Source organism: Leptonychotes weddellii, chromosome 4, assembly GCF_054177405.1.
Source record: "Leptonychotes weddellii isolate Sample4059 chromosome 4, ASM5417740v2, whole genome shotgun sequence".
Lineage (NCBI taxonomy): Eukaryota > Metazoa > Chordata > Mammalia > Carnivora > Phocidae > Leptonychotes > Leptonychotes weddellii.
Genome location: NC_138372.1, coordinates 46,836,857 through 46,859,971, shown reverse-complemented (window position 1 = coordinate 46,859,971; position 23,115 = coordinate 46,836,857). Strand labels below are relative to the sequence as shown.

At 37.9% G+C, this 23,115-nt stretch overlaps 1 protein-coding gene across 7 annotated transcripts in view; it reads right to left on the bottom strand.

The window, feature by feature from the left end:
* The window catches only part of ATG4C (autophagy related 4C cysteine peptidase), an 88,099-nt gene extending 69,107 nt beyond the window's left edge, over positions 1 to 18,992 (bottom strand). Inside the window, exons 1-2 of one of the 7 annotated variants that reach the window (XM_081818534.1) lie at positions 18,685 to 18,991; positions 7,090 to 7,284 (exon numbers count right to left, since the gene is read on the bottom strand). The gene's annotated coding sequence lies outside the window, so the exon portion shown is untranslated. Of the gene's footprint in view, positions 1 to 5,642; positions 5,683 to 7,089; positions 7,285 to 18,638 lie in introns of all 7 variants that reach the window. The other 6 variants (XM_081818533.1, XM_081818536.1, XM_081818532.1 and 3 more) reach the window with 6 other exon arrangements.
* Between the last annotated feature and the right edge of the window lie 4,123 nt (positions 18,993 to 23,115).

Genomic DNA, 23,115 nt, shown 5'->3' with positions numbered 1-23,115 from the left:
GAAATTAATGATCCTGAAGAAACAAGCATTTTACATAATAATTTCTCAAATAAAAAAGTCCATGAGTACAGAGAATATGTCTCATTCACTACTGTATCCTTATACCTGGCACACTGGTGTGCTAATAGACACAAATATCTGCTGATGACAAAATTATGGTATATACATATTATGACATAGATCTATATTTATTACCATAAAAAGATATCCAGGGAGCATCAAAATATTTGAGGGAAAACTTGCTAAAACTGTGAGAAGAAACAGATGATTCCTCTATTAAGGTTGGAGGCTTTCATACCCCTCTAACAGAAAGAAATACAAGGCCAGCAGGCAGAAAATCAGTAAAGACAGTGTTGAATTAAATAGCACCACCTATCAACTGGACATAATTGACAGACTACTTCACTCAACAAAAACAGATTACACATTATTCTCAAGTTCACATGAAATATTCACCAAGATGGACAAGACTCTGGGCCATAAAACACCTCTTAACAAATTTAAAAGAACAGAAATCATATAATATTTGTTCTCACTGAAATGGAATTAAACAAGAAATCAGTAACAGAAAGTTAGCTGGATATTTTCCAAATACTGGGACATTAAACAAAATACTTCAAATAACAGAGAGCCAAATAAGAAACCTCAAGAGAAATTAAGAAATGTTTTCACCTGAATGAAAATAAGAATACAATTTAAAATTTGTGAGATGCAGAAAATTCCCTTAAAAGTTACATATATTAGAAAAGAGGAAAGATCTAAAATCAATAATTTAAGCTTCCACCTTAGGAAACTAGAAAAAGAAGAACAAATTAGGGGCGCCTGGGTGGCTCAGTTGGTTGGGCGACTGCCTTCGGCTCAGGTCATGATCCTGGAGTCCCGGGATCGAGTCCCGCATCGGGGTCCCTGCTCAGCAAGGAGTCTGCTTCTCCCTCTGACCCTCCCCCTCTCATGCTCTCTCTCTCTCTCATTCTCTCTCTCAAATAAATAAAATCTTTAAAAAAAAAAAAGAACAAATTAAATCTAAAGTAAGCAGAAAAAAAAGAAATAATAAAAATTAAGGCAGAAAGAAAGAAATCAGTAGAGAAAATCAACAAAACCAAAGCTGATTCTTTGAAAAGATCAGTGAAATCTATGAGCCTCTAGCCAGGTTAACTAAGAAAAAGAGAGGATACAAATGACTAACATCAGAAATGAAACAGGGGACATCACCACAGATCCCATGGACATTAAAAAGAGGATAAAGGAGTATTATGAACAATTCTATGCTTGCAAATTTGATAATTTAGATGAAATGAAGCAATTCCTTTAAAGACACAGTTTGCCAAAACTCACACAAGAAATAGACAATTTAATTCGGCCTATATCTATTAAAGAAATTGAATCAATAATTAATAAACTTCCAAAAAAGAAAGCATCAGGCTCAGATGATTTCACTCTTGAATTCTACCAAACATTTAAGAAAGAATTTATACCAATTCTCTACAATCTCTCCCGAAAGATAAAAGCAAATAGAATACTTCCTAACTCATTCCATGAGGTCAGCATTACCCTAATACTAAAATCAGACAAAGCCATTATTGGTACTGGCAAAGGAGTAGACAAATAGATTGATGGAACAGAATAGAGAGCCCAGAAATAGACGCACATAAATATAGTCAACTGATCTTTGACAAAGAAGCAAAGGCAATACAACAGAGCAAAGACAGTCTTTTCAATAAATGGTGCTGGAAAACTGGACATACACATGCAAAAAAACAAACCAAAAAAAGGAGGTAGAATAGATCATACACCCTTCACAAAAATTAATTCAAAATGGATCGTAGACCTAAATGTAGAACACAAAACTATAAATGTCCTAGAAGATAACATGGAAGAAAACCTAAATGACCTATAGCATGGCAATGACTTTTTAGATACAGCACCAAAGGCACAATCCCTGAAAGAATTAACTGGTAAGCTGGACTTCATTAAAATTAAAAACTTCTCTGTGAAAGACAATGTCAAGAGAATGAAAGGACAAGCCACAGACTGGGAGAAAGTATTTGCAAAAGACACATCTGCTAAAGGACTGCTATCCAAAATATACAAAGAACATTTAAAACTCAACAATAAGAAAATGAACAGGGGCGCCTGGGTGGCTCAGTCGTTAAGCGTCTGCCTTCGGCTCAGGTCGTGATCCCAGAGTCCTGGGATCAAGCCCCGCATCAGGCTCCCTGCTCAGCAGGAAGCCTGCTTCCCCCTCTCCCACTCCCCCTGTTTGTGTTCCCTCTCTCGCTGTGTGTGTCTCTCTCTCAAAAAAATAAATAAAATCTTTAAAAAAAAGAAAAGAAAATGAACAACCTAATTTTGAAATGAGCCAAAGACCTTAACAGATTCACTTCACCAAAGATATAGAGATGGGCAAATAAGCATACGAACATATGCTCCACATATGTTATCAGGGAAATCAAATTAAAACAATGAGATACCACTACACACCTATTAAAATGCACAAAATCCAAAACACTGATAATACCAAATGCTGGTAAGGATGTCAAGCAGTAAGTACTCTCATTCATTGCTGATAGGAATGCAAGATCTTATAGCTACTTGGAAGACAGTTCGGCAGCTTCTTACAAAACTAAACATACTCTTAGCATATGATTCAGCAATTGTGGTCCTTGGTATTTACCCAAATGAAACAAAAACCTGCACAGATGTTTATAGCGGTTTTATTCCTAATTACCAAAACTTGGAAGCAACTAAGATGTCCTTCAGTAGGTGAATGAATAAATAAACTGTAATACATCCAGACAGTAGACTATTACTCAGGCACTTAAAAGAAATGAGCTATCAAGCCATAAAAAGATATTAAGGAAAACTAAATGTATATTACAAAGTAAAAGAAGCCAAACTTAAAAGACCACTGTATATCAAACTATATGATTCCAACAGTACGATATTCTGGAAAGGCAAAACTACAGAAATAGTAAAATGATCAGTGTTTGTGAGGGATGGGGGCAAGAGGGGTAAAGAATGAGTAGAAAGAACACAGAGGATTTTTAGGCAATAAAACTATTCTCTATAGTACTACAGTTGTAGATACAGGTCATTATACATTTATTTACACCAAAAGTGAACCCTAATGTAAACCATGGACCTGGAGTGATAACAATGTGTCAGTGTAGGTTCAACGGTAACAAATGTACCACTCTGGTGCGAGATGTTGATAGTGGGGAAAGTTCTACATTTTGTTAGGAGGTATATAGAACTCTGTCTGCTCAATCTTGCTATGGACCTAAAATTGCTCTAAAAAAGTAAAGTTTAGGGGTGCCTGGGTGGCTCAGATGGTTAAGCATCTGCCTTCAGTTCAGGTCATGATCTCTGGGTCCTGGGATGGAGCCCCACCTCGGGCGCCTGGCCCATCGGGGAGTCTGCTTCTCCCTCTCCCTCTGCCTCTCCCCCTGCTCATGCTCTCTCTCTCTCTGTAACTCTCTCAAATGAATAAATAAAATCCTTTTATAAATAAATAAAATAAAAAATAAAAAAGTTTACCTAACTTTATAGAGGGTGAGGAAAAGGAAGAGAGAATAGCATGAATATAATTTACACATCTATATGCATATATACTCTACATGTATATAGAATTGCACACATACACACAAATATGCAAAAACAATGTCCAGAAGTCCATGCTAAAAGAGGAACTAAGAGATGAAATATCATCTTTTCTTTATTTTTTGTACTTTTCTTTATTTAAATTGTTTACATTGAATGTTTACATTAAAATAATATTCAAAAATAAATTGCTGAATTAAAAACTGAATACAGGAAATTACAAATGCACCTGAAACTGCTTGACTAAGAAACCTACAGAGAAGACATTCTATTACAAAATCCTAAGCAGCTTCTAAGAAAGATAAAATGCTGAGACAGTGCTTTTTCCTTTTTAAGATAAACAATTTTATTCTTCCGGTTTTTAAAGACATCAGATTCAGCTATTTAGTCATGTAGAAAATGTAACTTCCTCAATGCAATCCCCTAGGGCAGCTCTGGCTGAATAAAATGACTTGGAGGATATCCCTAGTTAATTCATAATTTTTTTTCTCCTTAAAATAGTAGTTAAGATTTAGAAAGAGGAAAAGGAATAAATTAATAATTGAGTCCATTCAGTCTATTAAAATGTCTTTTTTATACTTGGTGAGATAAGCCAAGGAAAGGCAAGAAAACAGTACTTTTAGTTTAACTACAAATGAGCAAAAAACACAAATGAAACCACAATGAACTTTAAGGGCAGTAGTACCATTAAAAATTCTAAACTATCCTCACCCACAAATTCCCTTTCCAAAAGCTTTCCTGATTTTTAAAAAATTAGAAATGAATTAAAATTCATTCTATCAGGTATAAAGTGATGATTTACCCATTACCTAGTATATTTCAATCTCTTGTTACCTAAAATACCTGGTTTCGGGGCACCTGGGTGGCTCGGTTGGTTAAGCGGCTGCCTTTGGCTCAGGTCATGATCCCAGTGTCCTGGGATAGAGCCCCACATCGGGCTCCCTGCTCAGCAGGAAGCCTGCTTCTCCCTCTCCCACTACCCCTGCTTGTGTTCCCTCTCTCGCTGTGTCTCTCTCTGTCAGATAAATAAATAAAATCTTTAAAAATAATAATAAAATTAAAAAATACCTGGTTTCACTGCTGCAGTGATCAAACTGATAGGCCAAAATTCTTGTTTAGTTTATGTAATGTCAGAGCCTTAGTCTGGAAAACCATCAAAATAACATTCTTCACAATTTCCACACACCTTTTTTTAAGATTGTATTTATTCATTTGACACACAGAGAGAGAGGCAGGCAGAGGGAGAAGCAGGCTCCCGCTGAGCAAGGAGCCCAATGCGGGGGTCCATCCCAGGACCCTGGGATCATGACCTGAGCTGAAGGCAGACGCTCAACCAACTGAGCCACCCAGGCATCCCTCCAAACACTTTTAAGAAGGGATTTATGGTTAAAAAAATGGGGGGGGGGATTTATGGTTTTTTCTTTTTTTTTTTTAAAGAAGGGATTTACGGTTATTTCCTAAACTTCAGAGAAAGTAACTTTTTTCAAGTAGACTTTCTTTATTAATGCATACTACAATAAATCTTACCATCCACCATTCCCATATTTCTGTTCACTGCTTACCTTCTGACAAATCCATTTTAATTAAAAAATAGCAGTAAAGAGGAGAAATCTCTATTTTATTTTATCTTAGTAAACATAAAGCTACCAGATGAGGTTTATTCCTAAACTTTACTGTTAATGATGTGAAAAGTAGAGTGAACATTAAGCAGAGTTCTTTTGGAACGCAGAGCTGCAACACTTGATATGAAAATCATCGATTGAGACCCAGATGTCATTTTTAGAGAGTCACTTTTCTAACCATAACCATGCATTAAGACAGTCGATAAACTATAAACTGATAAATGTAAAGGGTACTCAAATCAATGTCCTTGAAGGGCAGATGAAGGTAATCAGCCTCTCCCATAGGGCAATAGATAGAAGAATATTTTATCCACTGAGAATTTAAAGCCAAGAAAAAGCTCCTGACAGAACTTTAGGGACTGACTCTACAGAATATATCTCAGTCACATAGTACAACCGACAAAAACACTGCAGACTTACAGGTATTGCGTATGCTTGGGCATCTTCCCCAAATGGTATTCTGCAGCAAGATGAAATATAGATATTGATTTAGAATTTTTTATGTGCTTTTAGCTATACCATCAAATAAAATGAACTGTGAGGTCCATTCTAAGTTTTCACCTACTGTAACCTTTTCTACCTGCTTGCATTTTTAGTAACAAATATTAATCCCTTGTCTGACCTTGAATGTCTCTCACTATGTTGGCGTGTCATCTGTGCTCTCTTATTTCTCTTCATCTCAGTTCTTTGCAGAAACATCAATTACCGTATCCATTTCTTTTTCCCTCTTTTCCTATATTTGCCAATCTCCTATCTTCATACACTGAACGTGTAGTCTAAAAATGTTGTTTGTAAACCCAGCATGTTTATTTCTTTTAAAAAGTCACATATATGGGGGCGCCTGGGTGGCTCACTCAGTTAAGCGTCTGCCTTTGGCTCAGGTCGTCATCCCGGGGTCCTGGGATCGAGCCCCACATCGGGCTCCCTGCTCAGCAGAGAGCCTGCTTCTCCTTCTCCCTCTCCCTCTGCCTGCCGCTCTGCCTACTTGTGCTCTATCTCTCTGTCAAATAAATAAATAAAATCTTTTTTTAAAAAGTCACAAATATGAAGAAAGAGAGAACACTGGTAGTATTTATTTGGATTGTCTTCTTTCAGAGCTAGGGGTTTGGCAAAGTAGATGGCAGTAAGAAGTAAAGATAAAAAGATTGAGCAAAGGAACAGCAATATAATAAGGGCAGGACTCACATAATCAGAAACTGGCTTTTTTTTTTTTTTAAGATTTTATTTATTTGACAGAGAGAGAGACAGCGAGAGAGGGAACACAGGCAGGGGGAGTGGGAGGGGGAGAAGCAGGCTTTCCCGCTAAGCAGAGAGCCCAATGCGGGGCTCGATCCCAGGACCCTGGGATCATGACCTGAGCCGAAGGCAGATGCTTAACGACTGAGCCACCCAGGCGCCCCAGAAACTGGCTTTTAAAAGAGGGATAAGGGGCACCTGGGTGGCTCAGTTGGTTAAGCGGCTGCCTTTGGCTCAGGTCATGATCCCAAGGTCCTGGGATTGAGCCTCACATCAGGCTCCCTGCTCATTGGGGAGCCTGCTTCTCCCTCTCCACCCCCCACTCATTCTCTCTCTCTCGCTATCTCTCTCAAATAAATAAATAAAATCTTAAAAAAATAATAATAACAAAAGAGGGATAAAAGAGCTGATAGCAAAAAGATTAATAAGGGACTAATAAGATAGTTTTGCCTCAAGGATACAGCTTATAAACATTCTTACAACTCCTCAGGAATACACCCTCCAGTTAAAAACACTAATTCAATGCACAGCTACTTTACAATGACAACTCAAATAAAATGTACTACTTATGCATTATTCTCTTAAATCTAAAAATTAAAAAGAAGAAACTAAGTACTGAGCGTTCATTTACCCTCACACGTGACTTGTACCAAGGTCCTACAATCAAAAACCTCCATTTGAGGGGCGCCAGGGTGGCTCAGTCAGTTAAGCATCTGCCTTCAGCTCAGGTCATGATCCCAGGGTCCTGGGTTGAGCCCCGCATCAGGCTCCCTGCTTAGCAGGGAGCCTGCTTCTCCCTCTCCCACTCCTCCTGCTTGTGCTCTCTCTGTCAAAATAAATAAATAAAATATTAAAAAAAAAAAAACTCCGTTTGTGCAGCACGGAATATTACACATTCACAGACTATAAAGTTGGTCATCATAACAATCTAAATGGGATATAAGCAGTTTAAATGACTTCAATCACTTACTTAAAATTATAGTAAGAAGTATTAATGAAATCTGGGCTGTTTTAAGCATTCCTTGATCTCCTTGATCTTATCTCTAGGAAGCATATAATATTTACTCTAGTTTGATAACTAAATTTTAATTATGTCAGGTAACCTCTGACAGGTCCAAGGTAACTATGAATGGTTGGAGCCTCCATACTTTAAAATGCAACTTTGCAAGTGGTGAAATAAGCAGTCTGCATAAGAAGCAACATACAGGGTCAAATTATTTAATCATTAACAAAATTAACCTAACCTCTACAAGAACTGAGGGATGTCAGAATCTCAGGACTGAAAGGGAATTTACAAAGTACTTAGTTAACCAGTAAGTAGTAATATTAATAACAGGTCTTAACCATTTTCCCATATATTACCCATACATTCCAATCTATCCCTAATCTCCCCTAACCTGTGAACAGTGAAAGAAAGCAGCGAAAGAAAATGTGTAAACTTAAAAGATTGAAAAAAATATCATTCCCATCCCAGGAATCTAATCTGCTATCCGGTTCAAACTCACTCACTAATCATTAATTGGGTTCAACCACCCATACAATAGCAAGATCTCCTTTACAACATCCTAGCCAAGTGCATTCACCCAGCCTCTGAGTGAACGCCTCCAAAACAGAGTTCAGTGCTTAATGAGTTCTGTACTGAGCTAAAAATTCAGCTGTAAGTTTAAAAGCCTGATACTATTTTATTTAAACTATTTTTCTTTACTAACATAACTGTTCTAGAGTATCCACATAACTGTATTATTCCAGCTAATTTTAAACAATTTCACTTGCTTGAAAGACATTTGGAACCAAAAGTCCTGTGACCTTATAATTTCCACCAACTGGTCCTGGTTGGGCCTTCTGAAACTAATATGTCTTCCATTTGATAACCCATCAGATATCTAAAGACCTCCAGGGGCGCCTGGGTGGCTCAGTGAGTTAAGCATCTGCCTTCAGCTGGGGTCATGATCCCAGGGTCCTGAGATTGGTCTCCTTGCTCAGTGGGGAGTCTGCTTCTCCCTCTCTCTTTGCCCCTCCCCCTACTCATGCGCAAGCACGCGTGCGCGCTGTCGCGCGCACGCGCGCACACATGTGTGTGTGCTCTCCCTCTCAAATGAATGAATAAAATCTTTTTAAAAAAACGTAAAAAAAATAAAGACTGCATCATCTCTTCTCCACATTAAATACACTCAATTCCTTCAATTAGTCAGAAGACTGCTATATGAGTGGTAATGAGGACCTCAAACAGGATACTGATCAGGGGATAAGAAATGACATATAGGGGCGCCTGGGTGGCTCAGTCGTTAAGCATCTGCCTTCGGCTCAGGTCATGATCCCAGAGTCCTGGGATCAGGCCCCGCATTGGGCTCCCTGCTCCGCGGGAAGCCTGTTTCTCCCTCTCCCACTCCCCCTGCTTGTGTTCCCTCTCTCGCTATGTCTCTCTCTGTCAAATAAATAAATAAAATCTTCAAAAAAAAAATGAGATATAAATAGCAAGCTGAATTGTAGAACTAGCAACATCAATTCAGTTTGGGACACACTGATTTTGAGGTTTGTTTAACAAGTAAATATGGACAAGATCTTTTCCAAGTCCCATTCCACTAGTTACTTCTGCTACAAAAAGGCGCATCCATATTATTGAGACTAGTAATTATACCTCATTTAAACACAAAATATCACATTTATTCATTCATCGAGTACTTGAGTGGTTACTTTTGTAAGGTACTATGGGAGATACAATGAGCCATGAAACCCAGTTCCTGTCCCCATAAAATTTACATTCTAGGGACGCCTGGGTAGCTCAGTCGGTTAAGTGTCTGCCTTCAGCTCAGGTCATGATCCCAGGGTCCTGGGATCGAGTCCCACATCGGGCTCCTTGCTCACTGGGGAGCCTGCTTCTCCCTCTCCCTGCCGCTCGCCCTGCTTGTGCTCTCTCTCTCTCTGACAAATAAATAAATAAAATAAGTAAATAAAATTTACATTCTAAAATGCAAGATGTTTATAACTAACCAGAACTTAAGATGTAATATGGTTATGTCCCACAGTAGAAATGAAATATAAAATGTTACAATTATTTAGAAATATTTTTCCCCTTTCCAATGAGAATATTCACACAAGAAAAATATCACATACAGTCACAACTGGGATTCTTCAAATACAAAGACCAAGGACACACAAATAATATAAATCTTACTATTTTGGGTGTAAATAAGGATAACACTAGCCATATTTCTTAGGAAGGAGTTAAAGTACCCTCAACAATTATGTCTATTGTTAAAGATTAATGCTTGAATTGTATCATCAGTCAAAAGAGCATTGTTTAAAATGTTCACACACACAACTGTTTTGGCTTACAAATGGAACTGTTGAATGTCCTTTTCCCATTTCTAATTTTAAACAACCGTATATCAATTTGAAAATAAAGCTAAGGGTTTAAAACTTTACAAAGATTAAAAAATGCATATTTTCTACGTGATATAACTGTTCTAGAGTTCCCTATAACAATACACATATTATGATAAAATTTTAAGTTATTATGGCTACTTTAGTCATTTTACCAGATAACTTATTTTACAGAAAGAGTCTATTAAAATGTAGTTTAGTAGGAACTTTATATTTTAAGCTGATAACATAATCACACAGAAAATATAATACAAATAACTTTGAACACATAATTTGACTATAGGTCTTTAGCAGGATATAGTCTAAGGACATAAAATGGCAAAGAAATCTTTAATTGGTAAATCTGTTGTTGGAAAGAATATCAGTATAGTAATACCAAAACTATCTTAAGTGTTTTACAGGAGATTAGATGAGTAAATATACTGATATGGTTTTGAATCAAAATTTTCCCTGTAGGAAAAAGGAGATACAAATATGAACTGCCAGAAGGTGAAGATGAATTTTGTGGTTCTGAATTTGAATTGAAGGTATCCTATAAGTGTGTGTGTGTGTGTGCATGTGTGTATCCATTTAAAGGACCTAAAAGCAATGATACTCCAGGGGCGCCTGGGTGGTTCAGTTGGTTAAGCGACTGCCTTCGGCTCAGGTCATGATCCTAGAGTCCCGGGATCGAGTCCCACATCAGGGTCCCTGCTCAGCAAGGAGTCTGCTTCTCCCTCTGACCCTCCTCTCTCTCATGCTCTCTGTCTCTCATTCTCTCTCTCTCAAATAAATAAAATCTTAAAAAAAAAAAAATTTTTAAAGCAATGATACTCCAGTAGCGATGAGTATATTCAATGCCCAAATCTTGGTTTCTGAGTACCATCTGCAACTAAATTGAATCAGGACTCCATGGTAGAATGACTAATCCAGGTCTAGGCAGGGAATATACAAGGTGAGCCTAGAACATCTTATTGTACAAAAAAATAATAATGTGCCCAAATACCAAGGTGAACGTATGCAAAGGCCACAGCAACTGGCTTGAAGTTGACTAATCAAATTTGAGATAATTTAATCATCAAAAAGAATAATGGTGGGGCATGTGGCTGGCTTAGTCGGTGGAGCATAAGACTCTTGATCTCAGGGTCATGAGTTTAAGCCTCACACTGGGCGTGGAGCCTACTTCAAAAAAAAAAAAAAAAAAAGAAGGGGCACCTGGGTGGCTGAGTCAGTTAAGTATCTGCCTTCAGCTCAGGTCATGATCCCAGGGTCCTGGAATTGAGTCCTGCATTAGGCTCCCTGCTCCACGGGAAGCCTGCTTCTCCCTCTACCAGTCCCCCTGCTTGTGTTCCCTCTCTCGCTATGTCTCTGTTCAATAAATAAATAAAATCTTTAAAAAATAAATAAATAAATAAATCTTAGAAGAGGAAGAAAAGGGAAGAAGAAGAATGGTACAGATTTATAACCGATAAATTTTTTTTTTAAAGAATTCTTGGGTACATAGTGATACTAAATAATAGAAGAGAGGAAGAATAGCTCTTCTTCAGAGAAGATAGTCAACAAACATGTAGGATTGAGAGAACTGGAAAACCACTATCTGGCAACCACCAATGCAATGATTGATTCAGGTAAGGAAGATCCATGGCTACTAAAACCAAGGATAGAAAAAAAAATTGTTGGGCGCCTGGGTGGCTCAGATGGTTAAGCGTCTGCCTTCGGCTCAGGTCATGATCCCAGGGTCCTGGGATCGAGTCCCGCATCGGGCTTCCTGCTCCTTGGGAGCCTGCTTCTCCCTCTGTTTCTCTCTGTCTCTCATGAATAAATAAATAAAATCTTAAAAAAAAAAAAAAGTCTTTAAAAAAAAAGAAAAAAAAATTGTTGGAAAACAGAATATCCAACAATCTCAAAGTATTTCCCCCATAGATTAATTATTAAGTTCAAAAGGGAAAAGATAACATTAGGATGTAGAAATCTGGCTAACGTAAATAACTGATCTTAACATTACCAATAATGGGACAAACTGCCATTATATTCTTCCTGAAGTGGTGAAATGGAAAGTTTACAATATCTCCTATGTAACAGTCTTTAAAAAAATACTTAACCTGAAATTGTGGGAAAACAATCAGACAAATTCATTTTGTGAGGCATTCTACAAAACAAAATGGCCTGGACTCTTCAACAAAACTGTCAGTCTTGAAAGACCAAAAGACAAAAACAAAAACAAAAAAAAGGAAGGAGGAAAAAGAAAAGGTGGGAATTGCTCTAGATAAAAGAAAACAGGCATAACAACTAAGAAAATTCATAATCTCTGATTGGAAGGATTTTTTTAAAAGATTTATTTATTTATTTGAGAGTGAGAGTGCAAGTGGGGGGGGGGAGCAGAGGGAGAGGGACAAGCAGACGCTGCACTGAGCACAGAGCCCAATGTGGGGCTTAAGCCCAGGACCCTGAGATGATGACCTGAGCAGAAATCAAGAGTTGGATGCTTAACCGACTGAGCCTCCCAGGTGCCCCAATAGGAAGTATTTTTTAAGTATTTTTTTAAAGCTTTAAGGGACATTACTGATAAACATCTGGGTAAATTCAAATTTTTAATATGGCCTATACATTAGATAGTATTATCAATCAGGGTTAAATTACTTGGGTGTGCACACAGCATTACAGCTATGTAGGTGAATGTCCTGGTTCATAGGAGATATATGATGAAGAACTTAGGAGTGAAGTGTCAGGATGACTCCACCTTAGTTTCCAATGGTTCAGCAAGAAAAACAAAGCATGCGATGTGTGTGTATTTAGAGAGAGAGAAAGCAAAATGAGGTATAATGTTAACAACTACTGAATCTAAACAGAAGATATACAGTTACTCCCTGTACTATTCTTTCAGTTTTTTCATAGGTTTGAAACTTTCTTTTTTTTTAAGAATTTTTTTTTTCAAGAGAGAGCGAGCAAGAGAGTGCACAAGTGGGGGGAGGGGCAGAAGGAGAAGCAGGCTCCCCACTGAGCAGGGACTCAGATCCCAGGACACCAGGATCGTGACCTAAGCTGAAGGCAGACGTTTAACTGACTGAGCCACCGAGGCGCCCTAGGTTTGAAACTTTCAAAAGAAAAATGTTGGGAGAAAAAAGTAGGGTGGAAATTAAATTGACTGATCAGACTTTATTAAGTCTAACTACTTTTTTATCCTTTCCATAAGCACTAAAAGCAAGTATGAGGTTTAGAAAGGTTTGGCTAAAAATAAAAGTAATAATCCTAACAAATAATAAGTAATTACAAACCAAGCCACCATTAGTTTCCTATTATAGCTGTAGACTAAACATAATCTCTAATGAAAATACTTAAAAGAGGACATGTGTTAACTCATCTAGGACAATTATGTATCAGCAAAACTATCTTACATAATATTTACTCCAAATCCAAATATGACTAACCAAGCAAATTTTTTCTCCAATTGAGATCTTTTAGTTATAAGGATCTCTATAATGAAAATGTTGTTACAGACACACAGATAATTTCAGACCACATATCTGTAACAATAATAAACACAAACTCTATACCAGGAATTTTGTTAACCTATGCACATATATCATCTCATTTAATCCTTACAGCCACTCTATAATGCAGATACTATTATTATCCTCATTTTATAGATTAAGGGGGAAAAAGGCTTGGAAAGACTAAATAACTTCTACAAGGTCATATTGCTGGTAAATAGCAAAACACACCTTGAATCTAGACAGTCTGACTCCAGAGGCCATGCTCTCTGCTCTATACATTCTACTGCTTTACTATGAAACATAAAATTTAAAAAATAAACTGACTGTATTGATTCAACATCTATCAAAAGTTACACAAAGGAGACATTTCAAGGAAAAATCAAGAGCATGTCTTTCTTCCCTAATACACATTTAAATTTACATATACACTAATTGAATGAAGTTAGAATTTAACCAGATGCCCAATTTATTGCCCATAATCCCACGTGAAAATAAAGATCATATACCTATTCATATATATGGTTGAATATGTTACATATAAATTCAGAACAAATACCAACATATTTCCAAATGCTTTCATCTAGAACTTTATCCCTGCTCACTCAAGAAAAAAAAAAAAAACACTGAAAAAATTTATTTCAGGTACACCATTCCTCAAGTATACTTAATTCAAACAATGACATAAAAGAAAAAAACAAGAAATTAACCTTGAAAACTGATGCCACCATAAAAAAATATTAACAAACAAACCATGTCCCCCCAAACCTGGTCATCCTATAGTGTTCTCTCAATGAACTGTACCACTATCCATCCAATTACATAAGCCAAAAAGCTAGGCACCACCTTCCTCTCCCTCATTCCTCACATCCAGTCTATCACCTAGTTCCACCTCCTAAATATCTCTAAATCCACCCACTTCCATCTTCACCACCATCTTGCCCAGGATATTTTCATCTTTTCATCTGGCCTCTCCCTATCTACACTGCTGTCCCTCTTGTAAGCAGTTTTTCCTCTGTATAACATCAAGTCCTTTCTTATAGCACTTAAATAACTGCAAACTTTAAATTTCTTTGAACATTTGATTTATGTCTGCCTCCCCAGTTATACAATATGTTCTATGCGGGTAGAAATTGTATTTACTCACCATTTCATCATTGTGACCTAGGAGACTGCCCAGTTAATAAATGCTAAATGATTGAATGCATGTCAAAGATTGCAAGTTTATTTATAAACAGAAAAAATTAGTTATAAGGTCCACCAACCATAAGGAGTACTTTATTTCATCATTTCTAGATCATACATTTACATTCTAACTCTGAAAATGAATACATCTTATAGTTGACGATCTTTGTTACATTGGCAATATTTTTTTCTTTCATACTGGTTCATAAAACAAAGGTGCATCTTGGAATTTTTTTTTTAATCTCATGATTTGATGAAATAAGTAAATCAATAACACACCTGGTCCACTCAGTTCAAACTTGGTAATCTAGCCTCCCTTTCTCCTTTGGCCACCACGCTACTCCCAACACTGAATATTAACAGAACCTACTGGTTCTTTCACCAACAGCTATCAAATCTATTCCTTTCTCCCAGTCCCACTAAAATAACACTAGATCTATCTAATTCCTCCTTGCTATATATCTGAACTCTTGTCAGAGCTTCATTCATTTAAACATTTGTTTCAAATTCAACCAAAACTGTGCACTTGTGTGTGCAAGGAACTAAAGATACAAAGCAGTCCAGTTATTTGTCCTTCCCTCTTTTATCTCTCCCCTACAATTCAGAATTTTCTTCTTTTTATGCCTCAAGCTAGAATCACTTTCCTCCCCGTTTCTACCTACCAGATCTACAGTCACTACTTTAGTTCTAGATTAAATCTCATCTTCTTCGTTAAATCATTCCTAGTTAATCTCTCTTTTCAACTTTAACATTTTTTTTAAATGTTTTATTTATTTATTCATGAGAATCAGAGAGAGAGAGAGAGAGAGAGGCAGAGGCAGAGGGAGAAGCAGGCTCCCCACTGAGCAGGGAGCCCGATGCAGGACTCGATCCCAGGACCCTGGGATCATGACCTGAGCTGAAGGCAGACGCTTAACCATCTGAGCCACTTAGGCGCCCCTCAACTTTAACATTCTAAAACACATAAAATCTAATGCAGCATATTGGTTGTACTTGCTGCTTCTTGAAGGCAAGGTTTACATCCCATACATTCTGCTATAATGTAAGTTCCTCAAGAGCAGGGACTTTTGTCTCTTTTGTTCACTGTTATATCTCCAGCAACAGATAACGTATATCATGTACCAAATAACAGCTGCTTCAAAAAATACTTATTGAATTAATGTTCCTTATATATTCCAGGATAGAGAACACATCTTTGCAGCTGTGGTATAGTGGGAAGAGTCAAAACGAACTGGACTAACGAAATGACTTGAACTGTTTGAGCTTCAGTTTCTTCATCTGCTAAATGTAAATAATGTTCACCAGCTCACTGAGTTGTTATATTGATTAAATCCAATAATGCTTTAACAGCATCTAGTACAGAGCTGAGGACAAGAGGATGCTCTCAATAAATGTTTTGATGATTTTTTTTTCTTTTAAAGATTTTATTTATTTGAGAGAGAGCACAAGCAGGGGGAGCAGCAGAGGGATAGGGAGAAGCAGACCCTGCTGAGCAGGGAGCCCAATGCGGGACTCGATCCCAGGACCCTGAGATCATGACCTGAGCGGAAGGCAGATGCTTAATGACTGAGCCACCCAGGCGCCCTTGATGATTTTTCTGACAATAGTTAAATAGCAAGACATATTCAATAAATGCTTACAAAATGAATAAAATCTCAGGAAAAATATCAAAAGTTTGCATAATATCTAGCCTCTTAATTGTTTATCCAATCAAGAATTCTATGAGTGAATTAAATCTGAAATATATATTTAGCTCCAAATCATAAGCATGGCTGAAAGCATTTCTGACTAATTAGGAATAATCCAATTTGACAGGGTACAAGTATTTATATTTTACTGACATGTATAGATTATATTTGACTGCTCAAAGAAGAACAAAAGTTTTACTATTAGGATTTCCATAGTGCAATAATCAGAAGAAAAGAAAAACTGCAAACTTATTTGAGTTACACAGTCCCCATAAAGCCAGGAAGTACAAAAATTTCTGTCTACAAAGTATTAGTGAAGAGTATACAATGCTGTTTTACCAGCTGTATCAAAATATATAAAAATACACCATGGGGGCGCCTGGGTGGCTCAGATGGTTGAGCGTCTGCCTTCGGCTCAGGTCATGATCCCAGGGTCCTGGGATCGAGTCCCACATCAGGCTCCCTGCTCCTTGGGAGCCTGCTTCTCCCTCTGCCTCTCTCTCTCTCTGTCTCTCATGAATAAATAAATAAAATCTTTAAAATAAATAAATAAATAAATAAATAAAATAAAAAAAAAATAAAAATACACCATGGGGCGCCTGGGTGGCTCAGTCAGTTAAGTGTCTGCTTTCAGCTCAGGTCATCATCCCAGAGTCCTGGGATCAGGCCCCACATTGTGCTTCCTGCTGGGCGGGGAGCCTGCTTTTCCCCTCTTCCCCATGCTTGTGCTCTCTTGCTATCATCTCTCTCTCTCCCTCTCAAATAAATAAAATCTTTTTTTTAATACTTTATTTATTTGATAGAGATAGACACAGCAAGAGAGGGAACACAAGCAGGGGGAATGGAAGAGAGAGAAGCAGGCTTCCCGTGGAGCAGGGAACCCAGTGCGGGGCTCGATCCCTGGACCCTGGGATCATGACCCGAGCAGAAGGCAGGTGCTTAACGACTGAGCCACCCAGGTGCCCCTAAATAAATAAAATCTTAAAAAAATATATACCACAAATAATTACAACAAATAAATTTTTCAACATATTTGCATTCCATTTTAGAGAAAAAGAGCATTAGTTAAATGGTTTTTAAACCTTTTTTACTCCATTATCAATTCCTTATATTGGCTAATTTTTAACTTTAAACCGTTCCCAAAATTTTACAGAGAATGAACTGATAAATCAATATAGCATCAGATTATTGTACCAATTAGAAACTCTTCCTTCAGGAAAGAAGCTTTATTAATTTGTAAACTGGAACATACATAGACTTTACCTTTTAAAGCTTTTCCAATCCCTCTGGTTACTTTCAATGACTCATTATCTAATTAAGAGATCACAAGCAAGCAAGAAAGAAAGAGCATTCCCTTGTGTCTATCTGCTATTAACTGACACAAAATCATTGCAAATTCCACAGGGGATATATGTCCCGACTAAGAATAGAGGGGGGAAATATCCCACCTAAGTAATTCAGATACAAAGAGCTGTCGGACAAGGTATTCTCCTCTAACTGTAGAGTAGCAGCAAACCCCTTGTGGGAAAATAATCAACACAAAACGAAAATGGAAGCCAAAGAAATCTTAAATAAATAGAAACTCTATAAGCAGAGATATGCCGAGTTGACCACTGACGTCTCTCAGATTCACCAGTCATCCTAAGAATGTATTCGAACTTCCAACCTATAAAGCCCTTAGATGGGATGGAGGTGGAAGCGTTGAGGATGCGTGAGAACCAGAAAAAGGGAGTGAACGTTAATGTCTGGATGGAAAGGCATTAAGATATTCAAGCGAGGGGCACCTGGGTGGCTCAGTCGGTTAAGCGACTGCCTTCGGCTCAGGTCATGATCCTGGAGTCCCCGGATCGAGTCCCGCATCGGGCTCCCTGCTCAGCGGGGAGTCTGCTTCTCCCTCTGACCCTCCCCTCTCTCATGTTCTCTCTCTATCTCATTCTCTCCCAAATAAATAATAAAATCTTAAAAAAAAAAAAAAAGATATTCAAGCGAGTGTGTTAAGGTCTGCAGAAGTAACAAAGGCCAAAAAGGAGGAAAGGTATTAGGAATGAGAAGATTGAGACCTTCAGAATCTAATTTTTGGTTCTGATTTTCATTTCTCTCTCTCGTTTGTTTGTTTTTTTTTTTAAATGGGAAAAAGTTAAACGGATGCGATAGCTTAGGGGACAAGAGGTCGTATCTGGAATACCAAGAAAAGCTACAAGGAGAGGGGAACAGCTGCCTACAGGAAGGCTTACGGTTTGTTAGGTTTGGAGCCCAGGAAGGGCCAGGGGTCAGAAGACAAATTACACTAGAAAGTAGATGAGGGAGGCGCCAAAATCCTCAAAGAGAGCCTAAACAGTTGGCCACAGGATCTCCACAGAGGGCAGGGTCCCCCAAAAACCCGGTCATTTGGGGACCAGAAACACTAAGTCCCAACCTTCTCCTGACTCCGCTAGGCTCAAATCGCCCCTCACCGAAACAGAACTGGAGAAGTGTAAAAAATGTGCAGGAGCCACCAACCCGGGAAATGTTCCAGCTCTAGCAGCAGCCGCCCCAAAAGCAGCCAGTACACACGCAGACGCTCCGACCTCAGCGCCGCAGCCACAGACACTCGAGCTCCCCGGCCACCGTAGTAAGAGGAAAGGCCTCCCCCTTCGATCCCAGTAGGTCAGCCACTTCCGGGGCACTAAATCCTTTTGATTAGTCGTAGCAACATCAACGGCCCACAGAGCCATGCTCCACTTCATCCTTTTTCCCCACTGTTCGCCACCCCTAGGTCACCAATACGGCAAGCGCAGAGCCAAGGGAAAGTATCTATCTGTAATTGGTGTCTCTGATAGACAATCCACATTACGCCTGCTTGGAGTTCCCGCGGGACAATTGGACTTCAACTCCCAGCGTGCCACGCCACGCCCTCTCCTTTGGCACCAGAACTACAAGACCCAGTATGCACTGCGCCCCCTCATTCTTTGCTCTCCTCCTGACAGCCGCAGACCCGAGATGTGATTTCAGAGGAGTCACTAAATTCCTTGGAAAAATGTAGACCCATTTTGATAAAAATGCCGCTATTCTGTGCTATCCTGTTGTGAAGGTTCTCTAAGCCAAGCTATAGTTGAGACGGTAGGTAAATACTTATAAAATATTAAGGAATGTGTGCATTTTCCACATTCCGATTATTTTCAAGGATTGAAACTCAAGAGAGTATAAACGCTTTTTATGAAATGGAAATTTTTATCCACACTCATAAGGAGTATGATACTAAATTATTGCGAAGTGTAACCCTAGGTCGTTTTGCAGTACTGAAAGATTGTGTTGGAACAAGGACTGCCACACATGCTCCTGAATTGCGTAAGAAATTATAGTAAGAGCTGGGAGTGAAAAATTAACAATCTGTACTGCCGGACTGTGCACCCACATGGCAAAGGAAATCTTTCAGAATGCCGAGTTGAAAGTTCAAAATTAAATTTTAAAATTTTTTCACTTTTTTAACGGGTTAATGGTTTGGATTATTTTCATTATAACTAGAACTATTTATTTTCTATTATGTGGTAAGGCAATCAAGTAACCAATCACACAAAGGATATAGCAAGATCTTAAATGTAACATTTATTAGAGTGAACAAAACAAAATAACTGTTTTCTTGCCTCATTAAATAGCCTGTGGTTCCATATTTTAAAATACAGAACTTTGTTTTGATTTCTTAGGACAGATAGCATGTATCAAACAAGCTGTCTGGATGCCTTTTTGTTACTTTCATAAAGATTTAGATTACCAAGAATGAATATATTTTTTTTAATTTTATTTATTTATTTGACAGAAAGAGAGACAGCGAGAGAGGGAACACAGCAGGGGGAGTGGGAGAGGGAGAAGTAGATTTCCCGCGGAACAGGGAGCCTGATGCGGGGCTCGATCCCAGGACCCTGGGATCATGACCTGAGCCGAAGGCAGACGCCTAACGACTGAGCCACCCAGGCACCCCTGAATGAATATATTTTATTTTTGATATTGTGCACTAGTAGCCCATGAGAAACAATGCTTGAATTCTTAAACTATATGGTAATTACACAAAATAAAATTGATATATACCATAAACATTGGTTTTCTATGGATTTACAGCTAAACAGATTTTAATTGGTTAGAAAAACGAAGTAGAATACTTTCCATTTTTACAACCTCACACAGAAGTCACAGAGGGAAACTGTATTCTGTAACACCGACAAGGCATCCACTACCATACAAACTGCTTTCCAACTACAGTGTGCTGAATTATGCAGCACTAGCGAGTAAATATTTAAAATCTATGATCACAGAAAACAATCTGCTGCTTTCCATACTCATGCACCAACAATATGAATGCAGTAAGAGAAACCTTTCCATTGGAATGATTAGAGGTAATGATAAACTATAATTAGGTTATCTGTTATTCATAACTGTTTGCAGTAAATAAATACATAATTGCATCCACTTATTAAAGATGTTATTAAGGAAGCTTTTAAAATATGCTAAATAATTGATATGCATATTCTAAAGTAATTTCAATGATCAGTTGTGTAAATGAACATGGAAGAGGGTTTAAAGAGTACATAATTTATGTAACAGACTTTAGGTTTTAAACGGAGATTCTTGGCAGCTGCAATACTCAGCAATATTCTGTCCTCACTTTTAAACATGTCTTTGACTTTCCAATTCAGCCAATTGCCAAGCATAGGAGAGTTAAAGCTGGACAAGATATTCATTTCAGTGCAACAAATACACAATTAGTGCTGCTAAGGACAAAGCACTTTGTTTAGCCACTACAGTCCATTTCTGAAGCACAGAGAATTTTGATAGTTGGGAAAGATTTAAAAGGGAAATGATAAGAGAGCCTTATCAGAATAGAAAACGGAAAGTAAAATATATGTAACATAATCTACTAATAATCACTTATGCATTTGGTTAATTGGAACTCTATACTAGCTAATATACCTTCTAAGAGGCAGGAGCCACATCTTAAATATTTGTGTCCCTCTCAGCTCTAACACAGTACTTTGTTCAGAGTAATTTGCTCTCCATAAGTGTTTGTGGGAGTTCAGAGTGATGTCTGAAGCCCTGACACTCCCTTCTTACTCATACTATGTAGTTTGTTTTTTTAATATTTAATTAATTAATTTATTTGACAGAGAGAGGGAACACAAGCAGGGGGAGTGGGAGAGGGAGAAGCAGACTCCCCATGGAGCAGGGGGCCCGATGCGGTGCTCGATCCCAGGACCCTGGGATCATGACCTGAGCCGAAGGCAGACGCGTAACGACTGAGCCACCCAGGCGCCACCATACTATGTAGTTTTAATATAAGCTATTTTTAACATCCGAGCTTCATCTTCTTAATTAGTAATTCAGATTATATAATAAAACAGGTATTAAAACCAGAATATTTCATTAATCAGAATGCACTCAAAAACATGAAAGAACATTTATTGCTGTGTGTGTATGTATATATATATATAAAATATATATATGTATGTATATGTGTATGTATATAAATATATATATAAAATATATATATATAAATATATATATATATAAAACAACATCTATTTTAAGTGTCAAGACCTTTCTAAAATGTCATCATATCCCAGGCATATACTTTGAAACCATACCAGCCATCCTAGTAGCATTGACTGTGATACAACTCAAGATTTTTTTTTTTTAAAGATTTTATTTATTTATTTGAGAGAGAGAGACAGAGAGAGAGCATGAGAAGGGGGAGGGTCGGGAGGGTCAGAGGGAGAAGCAGACTCCCTGCCGAGCAGGGAGCCCGATGCGGGACTCAATCCAGGGACTCCAGGATCATGACCTGAGCCGAAGGCAGTCGATTAACCAACTGAGCCACTCAGGCGCCCACAACTCAAGATTTTTTAGTAAACTTTTAATCCTTAACTTCTACCAAGAATACTTCTTTATCCATTTCCCTTCTGAACCCAAGAAGAGATGAAAGGTCTGTTTAATAAGTAAATGTGTAACATGAATCCCTGGTCAAGAATATTATCTTGAGATAAATTGAGCCCAGCCCTTGATGAGACCGATAACTTGTAGGCCTTCAAAAGCTAAAAAAAATATTTTGAGGAAAACTTACAACCTTTCCTCCTTTCCAAGTGACCTTATTTCCATCACCTCTCCTACATCTTCAATCTTTTTCTATTTCTCCACTGCCCTCTGTACCTCAACCTAGCTACAGAATCCTCATAATTTTGAAAGTGAGTTCAGTGGATTCAGCTTCCCTCCTAAATGCAATATTATTCCATCCTCCTTTTCATTACATAGCCACATTCAGCAAGTGCTGCAAAGTAAACCTTAGTCTTGAAATGCCGCACACGATCTAGCCACAGCTTATATCTACCAAACACCCAGCACTGTGCTAAATCCTGGAAATATGAAGAGAATTCAGATAGGAAAATTATGGTCCCACAATACAGTGTGATAAACATTATGATAGAGATATGGACAAGGTATTAAGAGAACAAGGAGTGTCAGTTACTCTCAAATTGAGGGACCTTAGAGGAGAAAGTCCTGAGATAACTTAAATGGCAAAAATAATTCACCAACTGCAGAAGAGGGAGGCTCAACCAATGTAGAATAAATTCATTATAGCTGGAACATGAGAGTGAGGGAGTGGTAGGATACAAAACTGGAAAGACAGACTGGGGCTATTTCCTAAAGGGGTCTTGTGTACTATGTTAAAAATCTTGGACTTTAACCTGGTTATATAGGGAACCATTTAGGGAATGACATAATTAGATTGCATTTTAGGCTGCAGTGTTATGGAGAATGTCTTGGGCTGAAAAGAACAGTTAAGATATTGTTTTCATAATTCATATTAAAAAATGGGAAATCTGAAGTAAATAGTGATTTTAAAAAAACAAAAGAATTGGTCAGAGATATTAGGATAATAGAATCAAAAGGAGGTATGAGGGG